Source organism: Lygodium microphyllum, chromosome 22, assembly GCF_053477565.2.
Source record: "Lygodium microphyllum isolate KBCC chromosome 22, Lygodium_microphyllum_v1.1.10, whole genome shotgun sequence".
In the NCBI taxonomy this organism is placed as follows: domain Eukaryota; kingdom Viridiplantae; phylum Streptophyta; class Polypodiopsida; order Schizaeales; family Lygodiaceae; genus Lygodium; species Lygodium microphyllum.
Window position 1 is genome coordinate 53,332,408 of NC_141156.1, and position 26,818 is coordinate 53,359,225.

Here is a 26,818-nt window from a genome sequence, read left to right on the forward strand (position 1 = left end):
CTTTCTCTCCCTTCTTGCTCACAGCTTCTTTCTCTCCCTTCTTGCTCACAGCTTCTATTGCTTCCCCTTCTTTCCTGTCTTTCTCTCTCTAAATCTAGTCTTTCTCTCTCCTCATCACTCTTTTTCTCTCTCTTCCTGCAGTCTTTCTCTCTCTTCTGTAGTCTTCTCTCTCCTCTTTCTCTCTCCCTAGTTCTCTCTCTGACACTTAATGGTAAGATTTTTATTCCCTTTACTTCTTCTTTCAATGTGAAAATTATTGAGGAGTTACATTCTTTGCATATAGCTAGACATTTTGGAGTGTTTAAAACCTATGACAATATTAGCAAAAGCTTTTACTGGAAAGGATTGTGGAGAGATGTTAAGGACTATGTCGTGAAGTATATGCCTTGTCACAGCAGAACAAGGATAGCACCCATAAGCCAAGTGGTTTGTCACAACCATTGCCTATTCCTAAAGGAAAATGGATGCATATAACCATGGATTTCATTAGTGGCTTACCTACCACCAAAAAGGATTGGAATAGCATCTATGTGATAATGGACAGACTCACTAAGGTAGCCCATTCTTTTCCTACTAAGACCCAATTCATTGCTTCACAAGTGACTAGTCAGTTCATGGAGTAGATATTTGGATTACATGGATCACCGCATGTGATTGTACATGTTAGGGATACCAAGTTCATGAGTAACTTTTGGTAGGTGGTATCTCAGGGGATTCACTATACGTATATCCTTTACATCACATGCATTCAAGGCCTATTTATAAATATCTTTATCTATGAATTTTCTCTGAATAAAACATAATCCTTTTCTATTCAATATGTAAATGGTCCCTTTATATTACACCCTTTTGTATGTAAAAAATATATAAAAATGGTATTTTAAATATACCTTATTTTAAACCCACGTAATGTACACATATATTCATGACCTCCTCAAGGGAATTATTCAACTCCATGGATACTAATTTGGCTCCTTCTATAGCCTATCATCCATAGACTAATGGTCAGACAAAAAGGTTAAATAAGTGGTTGGAAACTTACCTCCACCCTTTCTGTCATGATGTGCAACATGTGTGGGATTCATGGTTGCATTTGGATGAGTTTGCCTATAATAACTCCACTCATGCTAGCATTGGAGTTTCACCCTTTGAGACTATGTATGGCTACAATATGCCCTTACCCATAGTTATTTTTAGTGAGAAGATTAATCCTCATAGAAAGGAAGAATTGAAAAGAATGCATGCCCTTCAACAATGTAAGCTCAAGATCAAATGAAGGTGTATGTTGATGAGAAGAGGCAACCCTTGGAGTTCCAGGAGAGAAAGCTAGTTTTGTTGAAAGTACCCAAGTCTCAATATTCTACTTCAAAGGAGGGTCTTAAAGCATATTGGGGACTGGGCATATAGATTCGAACTTTCTTCTTCCATTAAGATTCATAATATATTTCATGTTAGTCTACTCAAACCCTTTTATGGTACCTAGGTGGAAATAGTATGGTATGGAGGAGATGCCCACTCCATGTACGCAGGAAAATTGCACCCAATAGTATGTCACTCGACTTTGCTTTACTCTTTTAAGTCTATTTTGAGTTCTATGAGCCATGCTTTCAATTTTAATAAGAAAAAATAGTAAGGGAGAGCTTCTTTGATTTGCTACACTCACAAGTTTGGCATCTGATCTACGTAACATTTATAACAACTCATAAGAGTACAAATAACTAATGGTAACGAGGAAATTAGCACTCACATGTGCCCATAGGTTCCCATATAGTTAGTTAAAAATTATGAGATATAGGTAAACCTAATTATATTGGAAATGGGACCTATAGATGTTGTGCTTGGGTGTGTTTGGCTGATGATTTTAGGAAAAATTACAATAGATTTCTCACAGTTGTACATGGAGTTTGCCATTGATGGGTAGCCTATCCATCTATAGAGAATCCTTAGTAAATTTGATTTTTAGCTTATTACTATTAAATAACTCAAGAAGAAGCACAATAGACGCTTACAAATTTTTGTTTTACACCTAAATAAAAAGATAGAAGATCAATCCAATAATTCAGCAAAGTATCCAAATTTGAAAGCTTGAGGAGTACATGGACTTGCTTGAAGTACCTACTTCATTGCCTCCTAAGAGAGCAGTGGACCACCGTATAGATTTGGAGTCTCATTCAAAGCCAATCAATAAGCCACCCTATGGATTATCTAAATGTGAGTGTGAGGAAGTAGCCAAGAAAATCAAAGAGCTTTTACAAATGGGATTTATTGAGCCTAGTTCTTCGCCTTATGCATCTCTAGTCTTATTACTAAAGAAGAAAGATGGATCCTTCAGGATGTGTATTGACTATACGGATCTAAACAAGATCACAATGAAGAACATGTATCCGATTCCTAGAGTTGATTATTTGCTTGATTTCCTAATGATGCCATTTGGGCTTACTAATGCTCCAACTACCTTTCAGAGCCTAATGAATAAGATTTTTCAACCTTTCCTCTTTCAAATTATCCTAGTCTTCTTTGATGACATATTGATTTATAGTAAGGCTCTACAATACCACTTATCACATATAAGGAAGTTTTTTTATGTGTCGAGGCATCATTGACTCTTTGCTAAGGAGAAGAAGTGTCATTTTCATGTAGATTGAGGTGGAGTACTTGGGCTATATTGTTAGTGAAAAAGGAATCTAGATTGATCCTAAGAAGATGCAGTGTGTTAGAGATTGACCACCAACATCTACCAACACTACTTCACTTAGAGGATTTCTTAGTCTATCATCATTCTATCATAGATTCATTAAGCAGTATGCAGCTATAACAACTCCTTTGATTGACAGGACAAAAAAAGAGGCTTTCTTGTGGGATGCACTTATTTACAGATAGTAGCTTCAATCATTTAAAGGAACTACATATTTCTACTCTTATTTTAGTATGCTTGGATTTCTCTGGAGAGTTTATCGTATAATGTGATGCTGGTGACCATGGCATAGGGGCTATTTTACTACATGAGCATGGAGTTATTGCCTTTGAAATTTGCAAGCTTACAAATAAAGAGATGGCTATGAATGCCTATGACTAAGAGATGTTGGCTATTCTACATGTGATTAAAAAATGGCACTGTTATTTGTATGGCAATTGGTTTAGAGTTCAAAGTGATCACAGGATCCTAATCCAAATAGGGTGTGCCACATATCAAAACATAGCTATTGAATAGTACTTTGATCCTATATAGGTGTTATGTTTTTGAAAATTAGATAGAGTAAAATTTGTTCTAAAACAAACTGCATTTAGACCATGTTTAAAGCACAACTGGCTTCCATGTTGACTATGTCTCAACCACTAATGCATCTCATAGATAAGAAAACTTATCCAAAATAGAACTTTGTCTCCAAGAAGCTTCCTCAAGTGGTAAACCCTTTCACTTGACCAAATACTCAATGATAGGGGGAGAATGAAGCTTCTTTTTATGCTGACCTATGGTCTCCTTAGGAATATACTGAATAAGGCCTTCTTCATCCATATGAGGAAACTCATCATTGTAACCATTGATTCAGGTAGCTCAAACTTGTTTTGCGAAAAGAGTAATCGTAAAAATATCAAGAAATATTGACAAAGAGGATATACACATGCCTTAGAATAAACAATGGTGGTGCATCTTATTTAAACAATTTAACATACATGTCTTTAGAATAAATTGTGCTCACCACATATATCCAAATCAGCTTGCTCTACACATTAGCTATCAAAGATTAAGAAAATCATGTTAGAAAAATAATTAATTGAATAAACATAGCTAACAATATTGGAATTCCATTAAATAATCAAATCACATATATGTTAGAACTTGAGATATAAATATTGTGGCATCATCCATGTACAACTTCACCCATTTTCGCACATGCAAGTCTCATACCTGGAAAGGATAATAGTCCCCATCAACCTTTCACCCAAGATGAAAAGGAGTTCACTCTTAGAAATGTGCCCTACACTAACGGAGAACCATCAAATATCAATAAATATTTACAAAGAGGATGTACACAATCTTAGAATAAATGATGGTGTATCTTATTTAAATAATTTGATAAAGTCTTTGGAATGAATTGTGTTTACGACATAGATACAATTCATCTTGCCCTACACATTAGCTATGTCAAAAATTTAGAAAATCATGTTAGAAAAATAATTAACTAAATAAATCCAGCTAGCCATAATAAATTAACAAAGCATTGGAATTCCATTAAATAACAAAATCATGTAGATGTTAACACTTGAGATATGAATATTATGGCATCACCCATGTACGACTTCACTTGCGTTCACACATGTAAGTCTCACATCCAGAAAGGATAGGCATTCCATCAACCTTCTCCCCAAAACAAAAAGTAATTCTCTCTTAGGAATGTGCCCCATGCTAATGGAGAACCATTCAAGGCACTCGTCTCGTCAATGTGCACACAAGGGAGAACCATTAAAGGTGCTCATCCCCTCATGTAGGTACCACCTAGCAACATACCCCTGTAAAGATATGCTTACTTATCTTCACCTCTTTGTGGTTGGATTGTGCTTCGAGGCTAGCATTGATGGTGCAAACCATGGTGTCATTGTCAAAGGAAATTTTAGAGGATGGACACTTGAGAGATCGCAACGCTTCCTTCAATTGGGCTCGATGTTGATGCTCTTCTTCTAGTTTCATGGCCAATAAAACCATGCATTGCTCCATGGTTGATTCAAGGAGGAGCGGTGATGGGAATTAAAATTTATAGTGCTAGATGGTCCTTCATGAGACATGATGATTATGGATGGCTTGATGAAGATATCCAAATAAAAAAGATGCTTGAAAAGACGTTTCACCCATAACAATAAGACTTTGGCATATAAACATGAAAATAGAGAGCATTTTCTTGGAAAAATAGTAAAATGGAATAGGGAAGAAGACATGAATTTTTTATGATAGTTTGATGCAGTTTTTTAGCTCTGGAGTGATCATATAGGGATCACCTCTTAGAAGTTTAAAGTCAAATATGATTTAAACTAATCTAGATAGTTTGCAGTACGTGACTCGGAGTAAAGAAGCTTGAAGCTGGGCAAGTTCAGAAAAATTAAGGAAGGCTTTAAGCCTTAAGAAAACTTGACTTTATTAGGACTTGAGTATGGCATTGAATTCCCAATGATGGCCAAAAATGGTCCCCTCTCCTCACAAGTTGAAAATTCAAGCTTTAATAAGCTTAAATCTTACACAGAGATTAAGTTTAAAGCTTAATTTTAAGCTTCAACTAACCTTCTTTTGGCATAAACTCATAGAATGATGGAGGCATGGAAGAGGGGGTCGAATTTTTCAATCTTTGGCCTAGAACTACAAAATTTCTAAATAGAGATAGAGGGATTTGGGGTTTTGAAGCCTTGAGAATCTAACTGTGCAATTGATTTGAGTTGAGACAGCGGGCTGTAGATCTCGATTACTCTAGAGAGCTCACCTTCGCATAAGATAAGCAATTGGAAGCCCCAAATGTAAGCTGAGATTTGATACCATTGTTGTGCATATTGGATGCAAGACTTGTGCATAACGAATCAAAGAAGCTCTCCTTTACTCTCTTTTCTTATAAAAATTGAAAGCACAGCTCGCAAAACTCAAAATAGACTTAAATAGAGTAAAGCAAAGTTGTGAGATACACTATTGGGTGAAATTTTCCCCTGTACATAGAGTGGTCATCTCCTCCAGGCCATATTTACAATATTAAAGTGGATCTTGTTTTTCCCAAAGATAGGCCCTTTACAATCACTCTTTTCGCAAAAAAGTTTGAGTTAAGTGAATCGATAGTTACAATCAATTGCATAATCCACAACTGTAGAGCCATAAAATATTTCTAAAATATCTTCAATGTATCTCCTAGAATCTCAAATATCAATAAATATTTACAAAGAAAATGTATGCATGTCTTTGAATAAACGACAGTGTATCTTATTTAAATAATTTGATAAAGTCTTTGGAATAAATTGTGCTTCTGCATATTTACATTTCATCTTGCTCAATTCAAAAAATTATGTTACAAAAATAATTAACTGAATAAATACAGTTAGCCATAATAAATTAACTAATCATTAGAATTACATTAAATAATCAAACCACCTAGACATTAGCACTTAAGATATGAATATTGTGATGACCCACGTATGACTTCACATGTGTTCACACCTGCAAATCTCACATGTGGAAAGGATAGGCATCCCCATCAACCTTTCACCCAAGATGAAAATTAGCTCACTCTTAGAAATGTGCCCCATGCTAATGGAGAACCATTCAATGCACTCATCCTGTCAATGTGCACACAAGAGAGGACCGTTGAAGGTGCTCATCCCCTCGTGTAGGTACAACCTGGAAACATACCCCCATAAAGGTATGTTTGCTTATCTTTGCCTCTTTGTGGTTGGATTATGCTTCAAGGTTTGGCACTGATGGTGTAGACCATAATACCATTGTCATAGAAAATTTGAGAGGACAAATGCTTGAGAGATCACATCTCTTGCTCCAATTGGGCTCGATGTTGATGCTCTTCTCCTAGTTGCATAGCCAATAAATCCATGCATTGATCCATGGTTGATTCAGGGAGTAGTGATGCAGAATCAAAATTTGCAGTGCTGCTGGATGGTCCTTCATGAGACATGATGATTATGGATGGCTTGATGAAGATATCCAAATAATAAAGATGCCTTGGAGAGATGCTTCACCCATAATAATAGAATTTTGGCGTATAAGCACGAAAATAAAGAGCAGCTTCTTGGCAAAATAATAAGATGGAATAGAAAAGAAAGACAAGAATTTTTTATGACAATTTGATGCAGTTTCATAGCTCTAGAGTGATCATGTAGGAATCACCTATTAGAGGTTTGAAGTCAAAGATGATTTGAACTAATCTAGATAATTTGTAGCAGGTGACTTGGAGTAAAGAAGCTTGAAGCTGGGTAAGTTAGAAAATTTTAAGAAAGGCTTTAAGCCTTAAGAAAACTTGACTTTTTAGGACTTGAGTGTGGCCTCAAATTCCTGATAGCAGCTCAAAACAGCCCCCCCCCCCCCCCCCCCCCCATGAATTCAAAATTAAAGCTTTAATAAGCTTAAAGCTTACACAAAGATTAATCTTAAAGCTTAATTAAGCTTCAACTAACCTTAGTTTGGCATAAAACTCATAGAATAATGGCACCAAGGAGGAAGAGGGGGTTGAATTTTTCAATCTTTGGCTAAACTGCAAAAAATTTAAGTAGAGATAGAGGGGTTTGGGGTTTTAAGCCTTGGGAATCTAGCCGTATAGTCGATTTGAGCTAAGGCAAAGTGCAGAGCTTGATTGCTCCAAAGAGCTCACCTTCACGTAAGATAATAGGTAATTGGAAGCCCTAGACGTAAGCTTAGCTCTGATACCACTGTTGTGTAGATCGAATTCAAGAATTGTGCATAGTGAATCAAAGAAGCTCTCCCTTACTTTCTTTTCTCATAAAAATTGAAAGCACAACTCATAAAACTCAAAATAGACTTAAAAAGAGTAAAGCAAAGTTAAGTGACACACAATTGGGTGCAATTTTTTCCCATACATGGAGTGGGCATCTCCTCCATGCTGTATTTATAATATTAAAGTGAATCTTGCTTTGCCTAAAGATAGACCCTTTACAATCACTCTTTTCACAAATCGATGGTTATAATCAGTTGCACAACGCAAAACTGCTGAGAGCTATATAATATTTCTAAATATCTTTAATGTATCTCCTAGAATCTCAAATACCAATAAATATTTACAAAGAGGATGTACATACATCTTAGAATAAATGAGGGTGTATCTTATTTAAATAATTTAATGAAGAAGTCTTTGGAATAAATTTTGCTTGCTGTGTATATCCAATTCAGCTTGCTCTACACATCAATCTATCAAAACTTCAAAAAATCATGTTAGAAAAATAATTAACAAAATAAATGTAGCTAGTCATAATAAATTAAATAATCATTTAAATTCTATTAAATAATCATTGGAATTCTATTAAATAATCAAATCACGTAGATGTTAGCACTTGAGATATGAATATTATGGTATCACCCATATACAACTTCACTCACGTTCACACCTGCAAGTCTCACACCTAGAAAGGATAGGTGTCCCCATCAACCTTCCACCCAAGATGAAATGTAGTTCACTCTTAAGAATGTACCCTACGGTATAGAGAACCATTCAAGGCACTCATCCCATCAAGGTACACCCAAGGGAGAACCATTGAAGGTGCTCATCCCCTCATGTAGTAGGTGCCTTGGCAATAGTAAATCAATGGGAAAACAATGTAACCTATCCACAACTAACTTATTCACAAAACTGTGTATTGCCACTATCTATCAATAACACATCCTTTCCATTAATAGTACCCTTCATACAAAGCATATCAGGGATTTTTAAACCTATCCAAGCATCCCTAGAAATAGAACTAAGGATAGTGGTAGCAAGAGGTAAATTTGTCCCACCAAGTTCAAAAGGAATATGCCTACCAGGGTCAAATGGAAATTCATTCATAACCTCATAAGATAGATCGAGATCAAGATCCTCACCTAATTTATTTAAGTATCTTGCCTCTATTTTAATGCATTAATATATTAGTAGTCAAAGGGTGCTAATATGCTCCATCGTCTTATAGATGGTCGCTCGCAACCTTCACCATGGAGATGGACTATGTCTTGGACATTCATGCATTGAATTGGACTGCTATTACATGTGCCTAGAGGGAGAACTTCATTGTGTACAATCAATGCCTTGCATATGTGGCATGGTAGCCACCTTCATATCATCATGATGATTGAGTAGTGCTATGAATCAGTGGGTTATTGGTAATATAATTTGCTTTGCATTTGAAAAGCCACCATCAAGATACTATGACGAGAAGGGTCATGAGAAATTTAACTAGTCTATGTATCTAATTTGATTAAATCAAGGAAAATGTAATGTAATTGAACAAATTACATAAGGGTATACCATTGACAACACTCCTAAAAACTCTGAAGTATCATGCAAAATTTGTGATGTGCCCACAATGCTCCCAAAAAATCCCAAGGATAGCTGAGAAAACTCCAAGTGAACTCGGGGAAGTTACTATATATATATCCTCTACATCACGTGCATTCAAGGCCTATTTATAAATATCCTTATCTGTGAATTTTTCATGAATAAAACATAACCCTTTTCTATTCAGTCTATAAATAGCCCCTTTATATTACACCCTTTTGTATGTAAAAAATGTTTAGAATGGTGTTTTAAAAATACCTTATTTTGAACTCATGTGATGCACACATATATTAATGAGCAACTTACTCGAGAAAATGAAAGGCTTGCTAAATAATTGCACTCTAATATAATAGGTAGCAAATAGGGAAAGGGAAAAATATTTGGAAAAGTTGGGTTAAAAATTGAAAGCTATGAGTCCTCTTGCATACAAAGCAGCAACTAATGGAGTGCCTCAAATCTAAAATAAAATGATTGTATTCAAGATACATAGGTGCAAGGAGAAACAAAATTATCTTCAAAATCAACTCAAAAAGAAAAGCACGCCCATTACTCAAGGAAATGAACAACTCCCAGATTCTCATGTGGATGAGAAAATAAGTGAACAAAGAAGAATAAAACCACAGAAAAAAGAAGGCAATGGTGTACCGAAAATAAGTGCAAAGAAGCAAGTGAATGATAACAAGGAGGATCATGTACAACATGATATGCCAATGGAAAGTGATGATAGGTTTGAGGCCCTTTCACTAATATATGGTGGAGTTTCTCAATAATCGGCTCTTGTAGTCAGGGGGATGATGAAGATGAGGATATACATGTAATTCTAAATATTGATCAAAGGTGTAAGAAAGCTAATGAATTCTCTGAAAGAAAAAACTACATTTTTGGTATGGGATGAGACATTTGGTATTGATGTTACTAAATGCTTTTTGGCACCAAGTGATTATGTATACAAACCAAACAAAGAATGAATGAAACAATTGACAAATTAGTATATTGAATAGCCAATTATGGATATTTTGATGCCATTTGATCTGAGTATAAACTTGCCACTTGAGAGATTTAGTCATAAAGATACACATAGTGCAAGCTATTGGATAATTTTTCACAGCATAGAACTGCAAAGTGCTTGCAATTATCTAATGTTCCAAAAGTAATTGCACCGAAGCAAGCATACATGTATAAAAGGGAAAAAATCATGGTTGACTATCCCCCAATCACAACTCAAGAAATATCAAGGGATGCAAATCTTGTTGTTGCCAATCCATGTAGAAGAGCCTTTCTATGATTAATTATATCTCAATGGATTGCAAATTATCAACTAGAGAAGCCCAAACCAGGAGTAAATATCACTTTTAAAAATCCTCAATGGGAGGTATGTTTTTTCTTACTTTTATAAACTCAATAATAAACAATACTTTATCTATCAGTAAATTATTTTTTAATTGTAAAATTTAAGTTAGCTATAAGAGTCCCAATTTTTATTTTAAATTGAGCCTTCATTTCTTAATTCTACTTCACTAGTATATACTTTTGTTTCCAATCATACTTTATTTGTGTTTTCTTAATACATGATGTTTTGGAGACAATTGAACTAGCCTTATAGATGGCCTTGTAGAAGTTGAAATTTGATAGTCATCTTCTCCTTTGTGATGATTACACATGTAAAATTTGGCTTGTAGTTATGTTAATAAACAATAGTTATGGATGTTAAATAGTAAAAGTAGTATATTCATGGAGGTAAGAATCGACCGACACATATGTAATCACATGAACATGGATGTGTACATTCAAAGGAATGGTTGGGGAATAATTTGCAATGAATATAGCATTAGGGGTAAAGAATATAGAAAGCTCTACTCATGGTTACAAGATTGGGTGAAGGAGAAGTTAAATAGAACAAAGGATGCATCACCTTTACCTCAATCCATATCTTTTTCTTGCATTACTTATAAAGGAAAGCTACTAGTGTGGTTTTAAAGGAATACGAGCGTCCTTAGAATAAATTTTATATTTTTAAGGATAGAATTCACAACTATCATACAAAGATTTAACAAATACCTTTTTAGTTTGGCCATAGTAGATGCTTAAATGGGAATAGAAACAACTCACTATTTACAAAAAAGTTTTTTCTAGACATAATTAAGGGACTTAATGTTCTCCATATAGTAGGAATATACACTTGTCTCACTGATGGACTTCTCCCATATTGGAAACTTGTTTCAAGTTGTAGCCACGGCATCATGAAAGTTTCACCCTAAGATAGGAGCTCTTGAATTAAAAAATATTCAAAGCTTGATGGTTGGATCCCTATCTATTACAGTGATGATCTTTAAAATAAAAGTGCAATACTTTGAGACACTCCATAGGAGGCTAAAGGAAAGTAAACTCACCAAATTATTTTTCTACTCTAGATATAAAGAAGAAGCAATGGCACAAAAGCTCCCTAATTGATCGTGACTTTATGTCTTCATTGATTAAAGGGCTTTATCTTGCTTATAGATGTGTGGTGGATGTGTTCCCTAGAGAGGATATTCTTATGGAAAGTCTTTTCTATCATCTAAAGTGCTTAGAACTCACAACGAATGCAAGTGATGTATAATGTTTAGAGCATCTTGTTCTGAATTTGTAGAGGAGAACAAGTCATTAAGTGTGGTTCTCACTTTTCAAGAAAGATGTGAAGAATGAAAAATATAAATAAACCTAAGCACCAAGCTTTGAATGATCTATCAATCGAAACATAAACAAGTAAAGAGGATGAGGATGAAGATGATGAGGACAATGAGAAAGATAATGATGATGATGAACATAGCAATGAAGAAGAGGATGATAACGACAAACATGGAGAAGATGGCTAATAAAGTAACAAAGAGGGAAAAAAAATTAAGAACATATAGAAGATAATCAATATTTAATAAAGATTAGGGAACCAATGAGCAACAAGGAAATGATGTACAAGGGAAAACACATAATTCTTTTAGTTCATGTTATTTTTATATCAAAGATCATCAATGCTATATTATAATTTTGAGTGTAGCTTTGAACCACCTTAATGATTCTAAACCTAGCCATGGATTTCAAACCTTAATTTGAATCCCCCCCAAAAAAAACCCACATATCAAGGCCATAGTTTCCTACTTTCATCAAGAGAGAGGGCTCCTTTCTCTCTTTCCCTCTTCCTCCCTCATTTTTTCCTTTCCCTCGAAACATGGCAAAGCTCCCCCCCTCTCTCTCTCATGTGGCTACACACACACACACACACACACACACACACACATCTGTGCATCTAGCACTAGTAGTACAAACAACTACAGCAACATGAAAGTGAATTCTCTCTCTCTCTCTCTCTCTCTCTCTCTCTCTCTCTCTCTCTCTCTCTCTCTCTCTCTCTATATATATATATATATATATATATATATATATATATATATATATATATATATATATATATATATATATATATATAGAAACGGTGGTCTCTCATAGCAAAGGTATAGTGGTGTCAATGGAGGCGACAAAAGGGGCAATAATAGTGAATTAGGATTGGTGGCAACAATAGATAATAGCAAAGCAAGAATGTCAAATAGCAACAACAACAACAACAGATGAAAGCAACATCATAAGTGCACATAGAGACAATAACAAAACCGATAACAATGAGAGAGAGAGAGAGAGAGAGAGAGAGAGAGAGAGAGAGTGTGTGTGTGTGTGTGTGTACACACACACACACACACACACACACATAAAAAGAGGAAATAAAAGTTTAGAGGGAAACGAAGTTGCCATGTGGTGAGGAAGCTTCATAGCTTCATGTGAAGTTGCCACAAAGCAAACTAGAATTCCTTGCATATGGAATGCTAGTTATGCACATAGTGAGGTAATAGTAGTCTAAATGAGAAATTTCAGAGTCTCGTTTTCTATTGTGATATCTTAGAACTCAAATGCATACTTTGAGTAATGTGAGCTTGTACTCTAGGCGGTATAGACCCAAAAAGTGGAGAGAAGAATAATGATAAGGTGAAAGGAAATCAAATGCTTGATAATACTATCCAAGGAAGTTTTCATAATAATTTGGATTCATATCATCCAACAAACTTGGGAATAGGAAAATTAGGTAAGCCAATTTTATTCTTGCATTAGCACCATATTTTTTATTAACATATAATTTAGTTTTCTAACAACTCCTCTACATTTTCATATGTCATTCACTTATCCAACCCAACATTGTTAATGTTTCTTTGAAAACAAGGTAATTGAAATGGACATTGAAGACAAACAATATAATATTGATGTATTGCACTTAGATGAGGTCAATGAGGTATACAAAGAAGATAAAACTAAGTCCATCACAATAAGTATCATAACTGAAGCTATGTGACTTGGCTCTAATTATTTTTAAAGCAAAATATCTTATCAACTACTAATTGCAATAATGCATACTTATATTTAAGAAAATTTTGAATTTCCACCACTAAAAATTACATAGGAGCATAAATTGCAAATTGTAAATCAATCATCTCAAATGAAAAGTCAAGACTTTTACAAGAAAGATGTCCAAGGACAATTTTGTAAGCAAAAGCATCTACATCTAGAAAACTTGTTTTGTGAAGTGAGACAAAATAGACCATTGGGAAGCTTGTAGCATCTTAAAAGGGTTGGAGATCATATTTGTTGGTTAAATCTTCACGTATCAACATAGAGATGCAATCAAAACTTAGGGATATTTTGATTGATAAGTATGGATACTTGAGGTAAAACATCACATCCCAATAATGTTCTATTTCTATATGGAACTTGGGGATTTTTTTAATCAATGAGTCTAAGTATATTAGATTTAGAAACACATTAAAAAAACTTGATATATGGATATATGATACATATAAATTACGTTTATAAAGCTATATTATTTCATGGTCATCTATGTAATGTGAGTTCAAGACTTTGATGTGTGGCATGCATCCTTACTAGTCAAGCTTAAAATTAGTTGATGCTATTTTTCATTCTCTTAAAGTGATGAATGTTTGATTATCTTATTAATGTATATCTAGTTAATTCTCTATTATTTGAAATGCTTGACTTACTAGTTTTATGACAAGATTTGCCATTGAAAACATTAATTTATCTAAATAATTGTAGTTCTTCGAGGAATCATGCCATTCTTCTACATACCTTGATATTGATATTGAGATTTGTTTATTGATATTTATTTTTCTAAGTAATTTAAATTTTTTTACATTAATGTTGATTTCAAGATTCCAAAATCATGGTATCATTTTGGAAGTTTTAATCATAGAGCATTGCTTGATGGTTCATATCTTGGTTTGTTACATTTTAGGTATTGATCATGTGAATTTCAATGAGTTTAATGATATAAAAGTTTATCATGAATTTATACTAATCAAATAAGAAAAGGAAATGGATAATATATGAGAAAATTGAGATACTAGTTTGTTAGTTCAAGCTCCAACAAATGAGATGAAGGCAGTTGAAGAAGTAGAAAATAACCAAGATACTATTATGATTTATCTATGTAATGAAGGCAGAATATTAAGTCTATTAAAAGTATTAGGAGTCTACAAATAGCATATTAATTTATACGAAACAAGTTAGATTACTTATGTGTACCATATAACTTAGAACATTCTTGATTGTTTTATACCATTTAGCTAACAACGTTCTTGGTTCTTTTTATACTACAAATAGTGTAGAGAAAGCAATCATTGTACAAATACATGGGCTTATACTTGATTTCAATTTTTATACAAGGATGCAAGCCTTCTATAAAGACAAGCTGCATAATATTAGGAATAGAAAATCAATAATTATTCTTTGAAATGGCTATGCCACATTTATGGATGAGCTCTTCAAGCATTTTCATGTTGGGATATGATCTATTGTTTTACAAGAGAATAATGTAAAATTATGTGTTAATATTTTAGAGAATCATGCTCACAACATCTATCCTTTTGTAATTATTTAGAGTCTAGAGGATTGTTATAAACATTCACTACAAAGAGTGGATAGGTCATATAAGGTAAATATTGAGGCCATGTTTAAAACTCTTTTAGAACTTGGAATCAATATTAGAAAATATCCAAAACAATGAACACTCTTCTCATTGATAATTGTCCATTAAAAGGATGCATAAACCTCACGGTAAATTGCATTTTTCCTCATTCTTTTGTTCAAAATTTTGTGTGTGGAATTGTTATCTTATCGTTTACAACTATAGGACAAATGACATCAATAAGATTATATGCTTTGATAAGTTTTACTAGCTCCCCATCACAAAGGGTCATCAATATTATCTTCAAGATGTCATAGAGGAATGGCAAAGCTTCACTTAACAATTCTTGGTATAGAAGAGCTCCATGAAATTAGTTGTTCTCTTTATTCAAGCTTATGTGTATTTAGTCATTATATTGATAATTTTTTTAAAAAACATTCCTTGAATGATCTTGCAAATCCTACAATAAGTTCCATATGATACATTTAAAATAAGGAAACCCTTGTTCACAAGGGGTTTCAAGGTTGTGCATCACAAAGAAGGCTTTTAGCTCTATCTCTTGAAATGAGTGATAGCCATAAAAATATGAGTGATCAAAATGATATTTCTTATGACACAAAATATGGTTATGATCATGGGCCTTATATAAGTGGTATATTAACAAGATCACACATATCCAAGCTACAATATTGGTACAAATATACATGGGTAGGGAATAATTTTCTATTCCATAACTTTTTTTGTGATATTTTTATTAGAAAGCTGACAAAATCCCATTTTTTTTAAAGGATCAATCTAGAAGAGGATTTTTAAAAGGCAATACCTTGTCATGCTACATTTAAATCAAATGATTTTTGGAAAATGGAAATATTGCCCCCCCTTTTGAGGCAATATTCTTTCTAGATGGTGTGAAGTATGAGATCAAGTCCTCAAATATTCCAAATTCTAGATTGGTTTGTTTGCATAGGGCTACATCAAGTGCTCTTGATTCTTGTTCTACAACTATGGTTTAAAGCTAGATTATTAGTCATGGAGAGAAATGCATTCCAACTATCAAAGGATGGAAGGTATACAATGATAGTGGAGGATCCTAAAGTTGAAAATCATGATGCAGTCTTCTATTTCTATGGAGATGTAAACATGTGAAACATTGCACAATACATCAATAGCTCAATTACTTGTAGAGAGAGATAAAATGTAGAGTATGTTCTCTATCTAGAAATTCCACCTTGGAAAACATTCAAAGGAAGCATGGTGGATTGTAAAGAGTTTGGATACATTAGAGTTTGTGCACTAAGATATTGGTCTAAGAGACAAAATGTTATGCTGTTATGAGTTTTGATGCACTTATAACTCTTGATGAATTTGCACAAAAATCTTTTCACTTATATGCTTTACCCCATATTCAACTTTCTCACTCACACTCCCTACACACTGACACTAACTCACATACTTTCTCACTCCCTTAGCTAGTGAATCATACAGACATATGCATGCATAGGTGCACACATACACACACACACACATCTATGTGAGCCGTCCGTTAGTTATACAATGATATACATGTATGGGTAGACACATACACAACTTGTCAGGCTTGCTTCCTTTCTATACACACACAAAACTTCTAACTCTACCTACAAATATCTACATTTGTGGATCTGTGTGTGTGTGTGTGTGTGTGTGTGTGTGTGTGTGTGTGTGTGTGTGTGTGTGTGTGTGTGTGTGTGTGTGTGTGTGTGTGTGTGTGTAATACTTCCATGCAATAAAAGTTAGTTGGTTAGTTCAAAAGTTAGTTAGTCAATTAATAAGTTAGTAAGGTTACTAACTAAAGTAAAATAATTTAACTAATGTTAATAACTAACCAACATTAAAATAAATAAATAAATAAAACCTAGGATCGTATCTCGATATTTTTTTAATTAACAAAGACTATAGCCACCCATCATGGAAGTTACCACGTGAATGAGAGTTATGAGCCATATTAATTATTAGTGTCAATATGTATAGTATGGATGGTCCACAAATATTAGATTTTTGGACAAAACTAGCATATTTTAGATATTATTTATTGTAAATATCCTAAAAATATATGGACATTTCTAGAACAAGACTCCCATATAAAAAAAGAACGTGGGATTTTCAGCTAGTTTTGAAGATTTAATACAAAAAAAGAATGACTGATGAAATCGTGCGCATCACAATTACTGTTTATAGGCAGAATATAGCACTTCGAACAGGGAGGAGAAGGAGTGATTTGGAAGATTTCTAACCAAGTGTTAGTGTCTTGGAGTTCAGAGCCAACGAAACTATGCGATTTGTGATTTGAGCATCAGATTGCATTTTAGAAGTTTCAAACTGCTCATTTTTCCAAAATCCCCTCCACAAAGAGCTCTTCTTCTCAGCCACAATCCATATTCTCTTGTTTAGCTATAAATATGTGGCATGGGGAGCAGTTTAGAAAAGCATAAGGAGACCTTGAGAAGCTACAAGAGAGAGGTAGAGAGAGGGAGGTAGAAGGATACCCCTCTAAGAGGCTACGAGAAGGAGCTTGAGAGAGAGAGAGAGAGAGGAGTTACCCCAAGAGGCTGCGAGGAAGAGAGTTAGCTCAATCCCCCTGTCTTAGTCTTCAACTAAGCCATCTTCTCTTACGCTCTCCCATCTCAAATTTATTTTGCCTTCCCTGTGGCATGGGGAGCAGTTTAGAAAAGCATAAGGAGACCTTGAGAAGCTGCAAGAGAGAGGTAGAGAGAGGGAGGTAGAAGGATACCCCTCCAAGAGGCTGCGAGAAGGAGCTTGAGAGAGAGAGAGAGGAGTTACCCCAAGAGGCTGCGAGGAAGAGAGTTAGCTCAATCCCGATGTCTCAATCTTCAACTAAGCCATCTTCTCTTACGCTCTCCCATCTTGAATTTATTTCGCCTTCGCTATCTCTCAAACACGCTCGGGCTCCATCTCGAATTTATTTCGCCTTCCCTATCCCTCAAACATGCTCGTTGATGATGGCTCCAAAGCGAGGCAAGGACCATGGGAACCATCACAACCGGTCAAGGAACGAATATTGCCAGAGATACAGGAGTGCACGAGGTTGTCGGAGTTGCCACTACCAATGGAACATCAGGTGTGGCTAATGCAAGCGCGAGCAAAGACAAAACTCCCGATATCGTCATGCCAAACTAGGTTATTATTTTGCTATATAAAATAATAAGGTTTATGAAAAAAATTATATAAAATATTAGCTTTTATATTTTTCACTTACACGAATTAACAGCTTCATCTAGAAAGCATACTAGTACATGCATAAACAATTAATCACTATGAGTTGTGGTTAGATTAATTGAGATTTTAAATCGTAGAATCATGTTGGAAATAGTTGCTAGAGGTTATTGCACATATGTCTTTATCTGCAATCGATATAGTTATGGTCAAATGGGACAAGGTTAAGTGTTGACTAACACTTGTTATGAAAAGTGAAACTCTATTTAAAGGATCTGTAAGTCATCTTGTTGAGTTATTGGCACAATATATTTCTTTAAGGAAATTCACTTATGTTGGGTAAGATAGCCCAAATGGGACTTGCTTAACATGTTGTAAGATATGTACTTAGCACTTCTTTATGGGGAGGAGAATCCTCATTAGAATGTAAGTTTACTTTAGGATAAGGTCTACCTTGGCTATGGAAGTTATGAATTGCACGATGGTGTGATTGTCATTGCATTATTTGATATAGATTTGAAACAACTATTTAAGTTTTGCTAGAATCTAGATCTCTAATTGAAAATATTAATAAACGAGATAAAAGGAAGGATCATGCTAGGCTGTCCCCAAGCTAGTTGGGAGACCCTACTCCAAGGGGGTCATGGTTATCACTTCATGAGGCTTAAACCAGTTCCCTTAGTAGTGAAAGGTCTGTCAGTAGGGATAGTCTCGGGCAGTAAGAAATGTGGGTGCCGGCTGGCTATAAATCCTACATTGTTTCTAGAATCTGACAAGCCCCTTCGTAACCCAAGATGGGATCTTGGAACCCTAAATACTAGTTACAAGGGTGAAATCTTGGTGGGTAGAATACCCTCATAGAATTATGTGTATCTTCCATAGGGTCGAAAAGATGGAAATTGTAATAAGCTTCCAATATAATAAAAAAGTTTGCTTTATTCAAGGATTGTTTGAATTGTATGCATGTCTGTGAGATAAATTACGTGAAGAAACATGTGATTTAATAGAATAATCAAGGAAACTGGTTGTATATGTTCCAATAAATGTGTTGTAGGTAATTTAAAAACTAAAGATGATTCTATCATCAAAGGAAAGCGGGTGGGCGCAACCCCCGATGGGTCCCGTCCAACGATAGGGTGGTCCCGGTTAGTTGGGAGCTTTTCTAAATCGGCAATAGAAATAGGAAGATGATAAATTGACCAACTAGTTGTTAGGTAGAATGGTCTTGCATTGTTTTAGGGGGGCGGAATGGGATTTTGCCTTATGGGTAAGAGGGTTGATGTACCACACTCCCCTCCGTCTCCCATTCTCTTTGAACAAAGTGCAATGGCAAGTCCACTTTAGATTGAGTAATCATATAGAAGTGGGAACTCAAAATTACTGATGCTAGCTGGCTGTTAGGAGACTCATCTGATTTTAGGAACTCAAAAATTCAGATCGATCTTAGTGGCATCCGGAACACTTCCATTGCGATGTAGACTCGGTGGGGTCTAAGTGACAAACCGCGTGATGTTCCAAGGGAGCACCAGATGGTGTCATTTGGAAAAGATACTGATGGATTACATAAAGGTGTGCATTGGAATGATCCTAGCGAACACCTCACAATGGGTATCAGAGTGTATATTAGTATAGAATACATCATAAGCTTAAGAAATAATTTGAGTATCAAACTCTAATATTAACGCTATATAAATTTCCTAAAGTTTGACTTGGAAATTGTTGAAAGTTTCCTAGAATTTCGTATCCACAATAATTTCCAACAAAGCCCAAGAGAAAATGAATCTTTTGAAGCAAGTCAAACCGTTGAAATTTGAAGGGAAAGGCGAGAATATGGAAGCTGATGCAAAAATTTGGATCGAATCCATGGAAGATTATTTTACTGCTACTAGAACCATCTCAGCCAACCAAGCCATGATAGCTAAGCTAAAATTAATTAGCGAAGCTCGACTCTAGTGGAAGCAGTGGTGCCAAGATCAAGGTGTCCTTGAAAATACCATTACTTGGGATTTGTTGAAAGAAGCTATAAGAGGAAGATATTTACCTCCAACTTATTGTACCCAGAAGAGGATTGAGTTCTTTAATTTGAATCAAATGGGACTGACCTTGGAGGCGTATTACTCCAAGTTTGTTTTACTTCTTAAGTATAGACCCCCACGGATACTATTCAACAAGTATCCAAGTTTTGCAATGGGCTAAATTCTCCTGTGCACACTCGTTCGGAATCAATGCACCCAATAGACCTCCAAGATGCTTTGATTCGAGCTACTCCTATTGTGCGAGAAGTACAATTACTCTACAATTAAAGCCTAATAATAATAAGTTCTAGAGCTACAATAACTAGAACAAAGGAGGATTCAAAGGTCAAGTAAAAAGAACCTAAGGCCAATTTTACCAAGGTCATAAGAAAAATGCAAAATCCAATGCAGTTGGAAAATTTGTTCCTACCTAGGGAACTAAGGATAGTCTTAGGTGCTTTCACTATAATGAGCCAGGACATTCCCGGAGAGATTTCTTGGTGGAAACCATCACCAAGGCCAGTTCTGAGGTCAAGGCAGAGCTGCCCAAGGCCATGGTTAAGTAGCTATGGCAAGAGGAAGAATGTTAAATATTACCCTGAAAGAGACTAATAGGGAGGAAGACCCTACTATGAAAGAAGATATTGAAAGAGCAATTGTTCATGCTGCATTCCACAAGAAAGGTCCAAATCATCAATATTCGATAATACAGACACCATCTAGTCATCAAGGTAAATCATTTAAAGTTTTGATTGACTGTGGAAATACACGTTCATTTATTTCACCCAAGTGTGCTAAGAAGTTAGGAATAGATACAATAAATGCATCAAATCTACTTATGGAATTAGCAAATGGAAAGGAATTACTTTCTACACAGCAAACTGCCAAGGTAAAGTTTAACCTAGGAGAAAACCTTTCAAGTATGAGGTTCAAAGTAATGAAATTAGGAGCTTATGAATGTTTACTGGGAATGGATTGGCTAATTCCCAATGATTCTCATATCCATTATGGAAAAGCTCAAGTCACATTTCAGGATTTGAACGGTGAAATAGCAACTACACAAGGTGAAATAGGGAAACCTAAAGTTCAATTAGCAAAAGCTTCTCGAATTGTGAAAGGCTTAAAGAAGGAATTGCTTGTTTACTTGATCAAGCTTAACAAAGTAAATCAAGATGAGAGTATGCTAACATATTTCCTGAAGAGCTAACTGAGTTACCTCTAGAAAGAGAAGTCGATCATGAGAACAAACTTGTTCCATGAGATGCTCTACTTGCAAAAAGACCTTATAAAATGTATATTCCTAAAGCCATAAAACAAAAAGAGCAACTAAAACAACTTCTAGAACAAGGGTATATTCAGCGAAGTAGTTCACCATGGGGAGCCTAGTATTATTCCAAAAGAAGAAAGATGGAACTCTCTATCTTTGTATTGACTAAACCATGTAACGATGAAGAATAAGTACCTGATCCCAAGGATAGATGAGCTTCTTGATCAAGGAGCAAGGATATTTTCTAAGATCGATATTTGATCAGGATATTATCATATCAGAGTTAAGAGTGAAGATATTCCTAAAACCACCTTCAACACAAGAAACGGTCATTTCAAATTCATTGTGATGTCATTTGGGTTGATATCTACCTTTAACAGGTTAATGCAAGACATTTTTGACCTCATCTTGATGATTTTGTTCTTGTATTCTTTGATGATGTCCTAACTTATTATAAGAAAAAAGAATATCATGAACCACATCTTCTCATTGTCCTAGAGACAATGAGAACATACAAGTTGTATGCCAAGAAGAAGAAGTGTGCCTTTTTCAAAAGGAAGATTGAATACTTGGGATTCATAGTGTCTACTGGTATATCAGTAGATCCTACCAATGTCAAAGATGTTCAAGATTGGCCACCCCCAACCACTATCAAGGAAGTGAGAATTTTTCTAAGTCTAACAGGATGGTATAGGATATTCATCAGAAACTATGCCAAATTGTAGCACCTCTTATAGACCTACTCAAAAGGCAAGTTGCCATATTGAACAATCTAGCTTTGAAAAACTAAAGCATAGTTTGATTGACTGCTTCTATCTTAAGGCTACCCGACTTAAGCAAGGAATTTGAAGTTGTCATAGATTCTAGCTCTCTTGCATTGGGATGCGTACTAATGCAAGAAGGTCATTCTGTAGCTTACTCCTTGAGAAAGTTGAAAGCCCATGAAAGGAGATATACTACTCATGACCTGGAGTTGGTAGCTATGATTCACGCTCTCAAATTATGGAGACATTACTTGCTTGGAAATACGTTTTCCTTAGTCACAGATCATAAAAGTCTTAAGTGGATTTTTACTCAACATAATCCTAATATGAGGCAACGACGATGAATTGAAATTTTGCAAGAGTATGACTTTGAAATTAAGTTTAGACCTAGTAAAGAAAATGTAGTAGCAGATGCCCTTAGCGTAAATCCTTCCTTAATGCTCTTATCACTGAAGAACCATCTAGGGAAGAAACGCTGGCTACAATGGTATCAATGCCAACTAATTCTATCATCGAGTTGACCAAGGATGAAGCAAATAAGGACCCAGACTATCAACAATTGTTTTGGGAAGTGTTAACCGTCAGACGAAAAAGGTGGAAAATCTGGAAAATCTAAAGCAGAAGGCAAAGGCCAAGACAAAAGTGAATTGGAAGACGAAGGCATGCCAAGAAAAATATGGAAGCACAAGAAGTGCAAAAAAGTCCTAAATAAAGGAAAAAGGCACACAAGAAAAAGCGCAAGTCAATACTTTTGTAAAAGAGTGCAAGCACATCATGGTTTAATTTAAAGAGCGTCGAGCTCTCACCCGTGCAATTTGTAAAGGTAAAGGGGCAGTAGGAAGGAAGCTAGGAAGATAGAAGGATGATGGGAAAAAGGGCCTAGGCCATGGTCAGCCATGTAAAAAAGGGGATAAGGGGATGAGCACCCAAAAGGGATTTAGGGTTTTGTATATAAAGTTGAAAAGTGTGAGAAGCTCATTCTCGTGTGTGGCCAAAAGTGGCTCTTCTCCTCCTCCTCTTCTCCTTCTTCTTCTTGCTTGCTTGAGCTTGTGCTTGAGAGAGGGAGTGTGAGAGTGTGAGGGAGTGAGTGTGTGAGGGTGAGGGACCGAGGAGGAGAAGCTCTCCATCTTCTCCTCTCTTCTTCTCTTCTCTTCTCTTCTCTTCTCTTGCTCGCATAGATATGGATGGCACATCGGCTATGTGAGAGATAGCCATTAGTGCTCGGCTTGGAACGCTTGAAGCAATAAGCGGTTATGTGGGTCTTAGCGGTTGAGCGAAAGCTGTAAAATATTACACGGTGCAACGAACAGAATCTGAGAAAGAGATAGAGAGTACACAATAGATAAGAGGAGAATCAGTAAATTCTTTAACTTCAAACAACTGATACAAAGATGGCTCTGTCCACCCGTGCGCTTCCACTGTGTGAAGCTTAGATGGCGATCTAGACAGAAGATAGGTGAAGAGCTTAAGGCTAGCTAGAACAACAACTCTGACTGGGTGAAAGATGAGTGAGTGATGGCTGCGAAGGGGTTTAGCTTTTATAGCCTGCAAAGGTCGTTAGGTCGGACTTACCATATGAGCCTCCACTAGTCGGCCAGGGAATATTCCCTTTACCATCGGGCCGGGGGCGCTGCCCTCGGACCCCTGCCAGGGGGGCCGCTGGCCCACCACGCAACTCAATGCAATGTGCCTCGAGTTGCTACCAACTTAACCTCTCCGTCTAACCCAAAGATTAGACCCACAATGGTCACCTTTTTGCCATCCGGTCACATAGACCTCATCTGATATACAAGTCAGGACTCCACCAATGTTCGGGCTCACGGCTTCTCCTCATAATGGGGGCCTTACAACTTTGAGCACCATGGATCATTGGTAGCACCTAATGAGGGTGGGACATTGATCATATCTAACAAAAGCCTCCCACATTTTGGAGGTAACTTGATCGGCATAGAGGTAAGCTCACTACACACGTAGATATGGATGGCGCATCGACTATGTGAGAGGTAGCCATTAGTGCTCAGCTTGGAACGCTTGAAGCAATAAGCGGTCCATGGGTCTTGGCGGTTGAGCAAAAGCCTCCCACGTTTTGGTTCCATTGCCGGGATGAATGAATTCAAGTCTTGAGCACTTGCACACTTCGAATCGAGCATCGAAGTAGGGTGTTCCCCAAACCGATGCTTGAGGTATATAGATAGGAAGCGAGGGAGTTTAAAGAGATATTCGATCTCCTTAGGTGTTTGGACTTGGAAAGCATGATGGAGTAGTGTAGGTATTTCCCTTGTGATTTTTTCTTGCATTTAGGAAGGATAGGAGCAAAACATTGGAGCAAATAGTAGGGTTTTCTATTATTGTATAATAGGTTGAAACAGGACAAAGAAGGGCAAAAAATGAAAATTTGGATTAAATGTTGGTGAAGGGAGCAAGACTAAGGTGAGTGTAGGCCTGGGCAGGGTGATAAGGGGCCAGGAGTGGCAAGAAAGGCCACCTTTTGTATTGCAGGGTTTTAGAAGAGCAGGAGAGAGGGAGAGAGCTTCATCGCATGAACCTGCTTCGATATGGTCATCTAGGAGTTATTTTCCCAGCCCAGGTAATTCCACACCTTCCTCTACATGAATAGCTTGGATCTGGAGGTTCTCAACAGGTAGGAAGCCCTCGATCGCTCGACGCAAAGAATTCTTTGAAGTCCAATAAAAATCATGTCGCGCTCGGCCCGTCCGAGTGACGGAGATTCTAGGCCGAGTCCCATAATTGGTCCTCAGTCCACTTGGCCAATCGGCCCTCGGACCATTCAGCCATTTGGCACAGTACACTCAGACGCCTTTCACTCGGCCCGTTTGAGTAAAGCATTCGGACCAACTTTGAAATTCGGCCCTCGGTCCTACAAACTCAACCCAACCCCACTCGGACAAGTTGACATTCGGCCTAGCCGAATTCACCATTCGGCCCTCGGCCCACTTGACTCGGCCCTCGACCCACCTGACTCGGCCCTCAACCCTCGAACAACCACACTTGGACTGTGGCTGAATTTGACATTCGGACCAGTTACATTCAGCCCTTTTTACTCGGCCCTCGGAGGGGTTGAATCGGGCATTTGGCCCTTGCAATTTGGACCTGTTGGGCCAAATTTGGATTTTTTCAAATCTTAACCTGTAGACCCTAAAACTGACCGAGAGACCATATAGAGCCAAAATCATATCATAGATCGATCACTAGGCTGAAAGTAGTTCAAATTTTGGCTATGAATGGTCCTTCAAATCGTACATGGCATTTACCGTAACGGCCCTGCGGGCCAGGGGGATTGCCCTCCTGAACCCCCATAGAGGGGGCTTTCTCTGCACCTCCCCTAAGTAGGTTGTAGAGAAAACGCATGCCGTGACCAGTCCTCCAAATTAGACCCTAGTATAGTAATGGCTCTACACGAGCATAGATTCTTACCTGCAAAAGAGCAACCAAAAGCCCATACCCAAACAAAGACAAACAGAGACCCTAGAACCTCAATGGGCCAATGTAGCCAACAAGGGCAAAAAGGTCACACTGCGAAAACATGTATGTGTTTCATTTAGACTGCATCTAGTCAAAGCAGAAAGCAACAACATCAAGCTACAACTGCAAGGATGACTAGACATGATAGTCCTCACAATAGATGCTCCTTGAATAGCACTGCACAAACGATTCAAGACATCAGTGGAGAATCCACATCAGGTTGTCAAATTGGGGACACAATGGCATTTTTCAGAAGGCTTAAATTTATAAGCCAAGACCCGAAAGATGAAGACACGGTACTGCCTGCTTATCTTAGGGTCAAACTCACCGTGAAAAGAGAGCACACTATCGATGCTCTAATCGATGAAGGAGCATATTTTAATATCTTGACCTATGAAGCATGGACCCTACTAGGCTAACACACCAACTAATGCAACTCTTAGTCCTTAGGGGGACATCCACAAGCACTTATAGGGAAGTGCAAAATCCTCGCGACAATTGAAACTGAGAGCTTGCCTATCCTATTTCATGTTCCTCCAAATAATGCTAATTGCGAAAAGGAAACCCTCTTAGGAAGACCCTTTAAAAGGGTGACCAAGTGTGAGGCCGATTATGTAGCAGAGAGGATACACCTGACACTACCAGGTGTGAGGATTGTCACAACCTTTAGCAAGGGTGACCTCATTGAACCTCGAGGGAAAGGCAAGGAAGGTGCTAACATAACAGTCAAGCCTGCTAATGAGAGCAAGGACTTGTTGGAAGAGTTGATACAAGCACAGTTCGAACAACGAGAACCAGTGAATGAGGCCATGCTTAAAACAATAAGATTAGGAGACAATGCCAAGGACGGGCTTTGGACTTAGAAATATCGTAGAAGACCCCAAAAGAAGCCCAAGCCTTATAGACGAAGGCATCAATGGAGGGTCAGCACAACACCGCGATGGATATCCAAAGCGTTGCTACGTGCTCAAGGGTATTACGCAAGTAACCGATGGATTTGGGTGCCAAAACCCCCTGCTAAACCTCCATAGTTGACTAAAGACCAG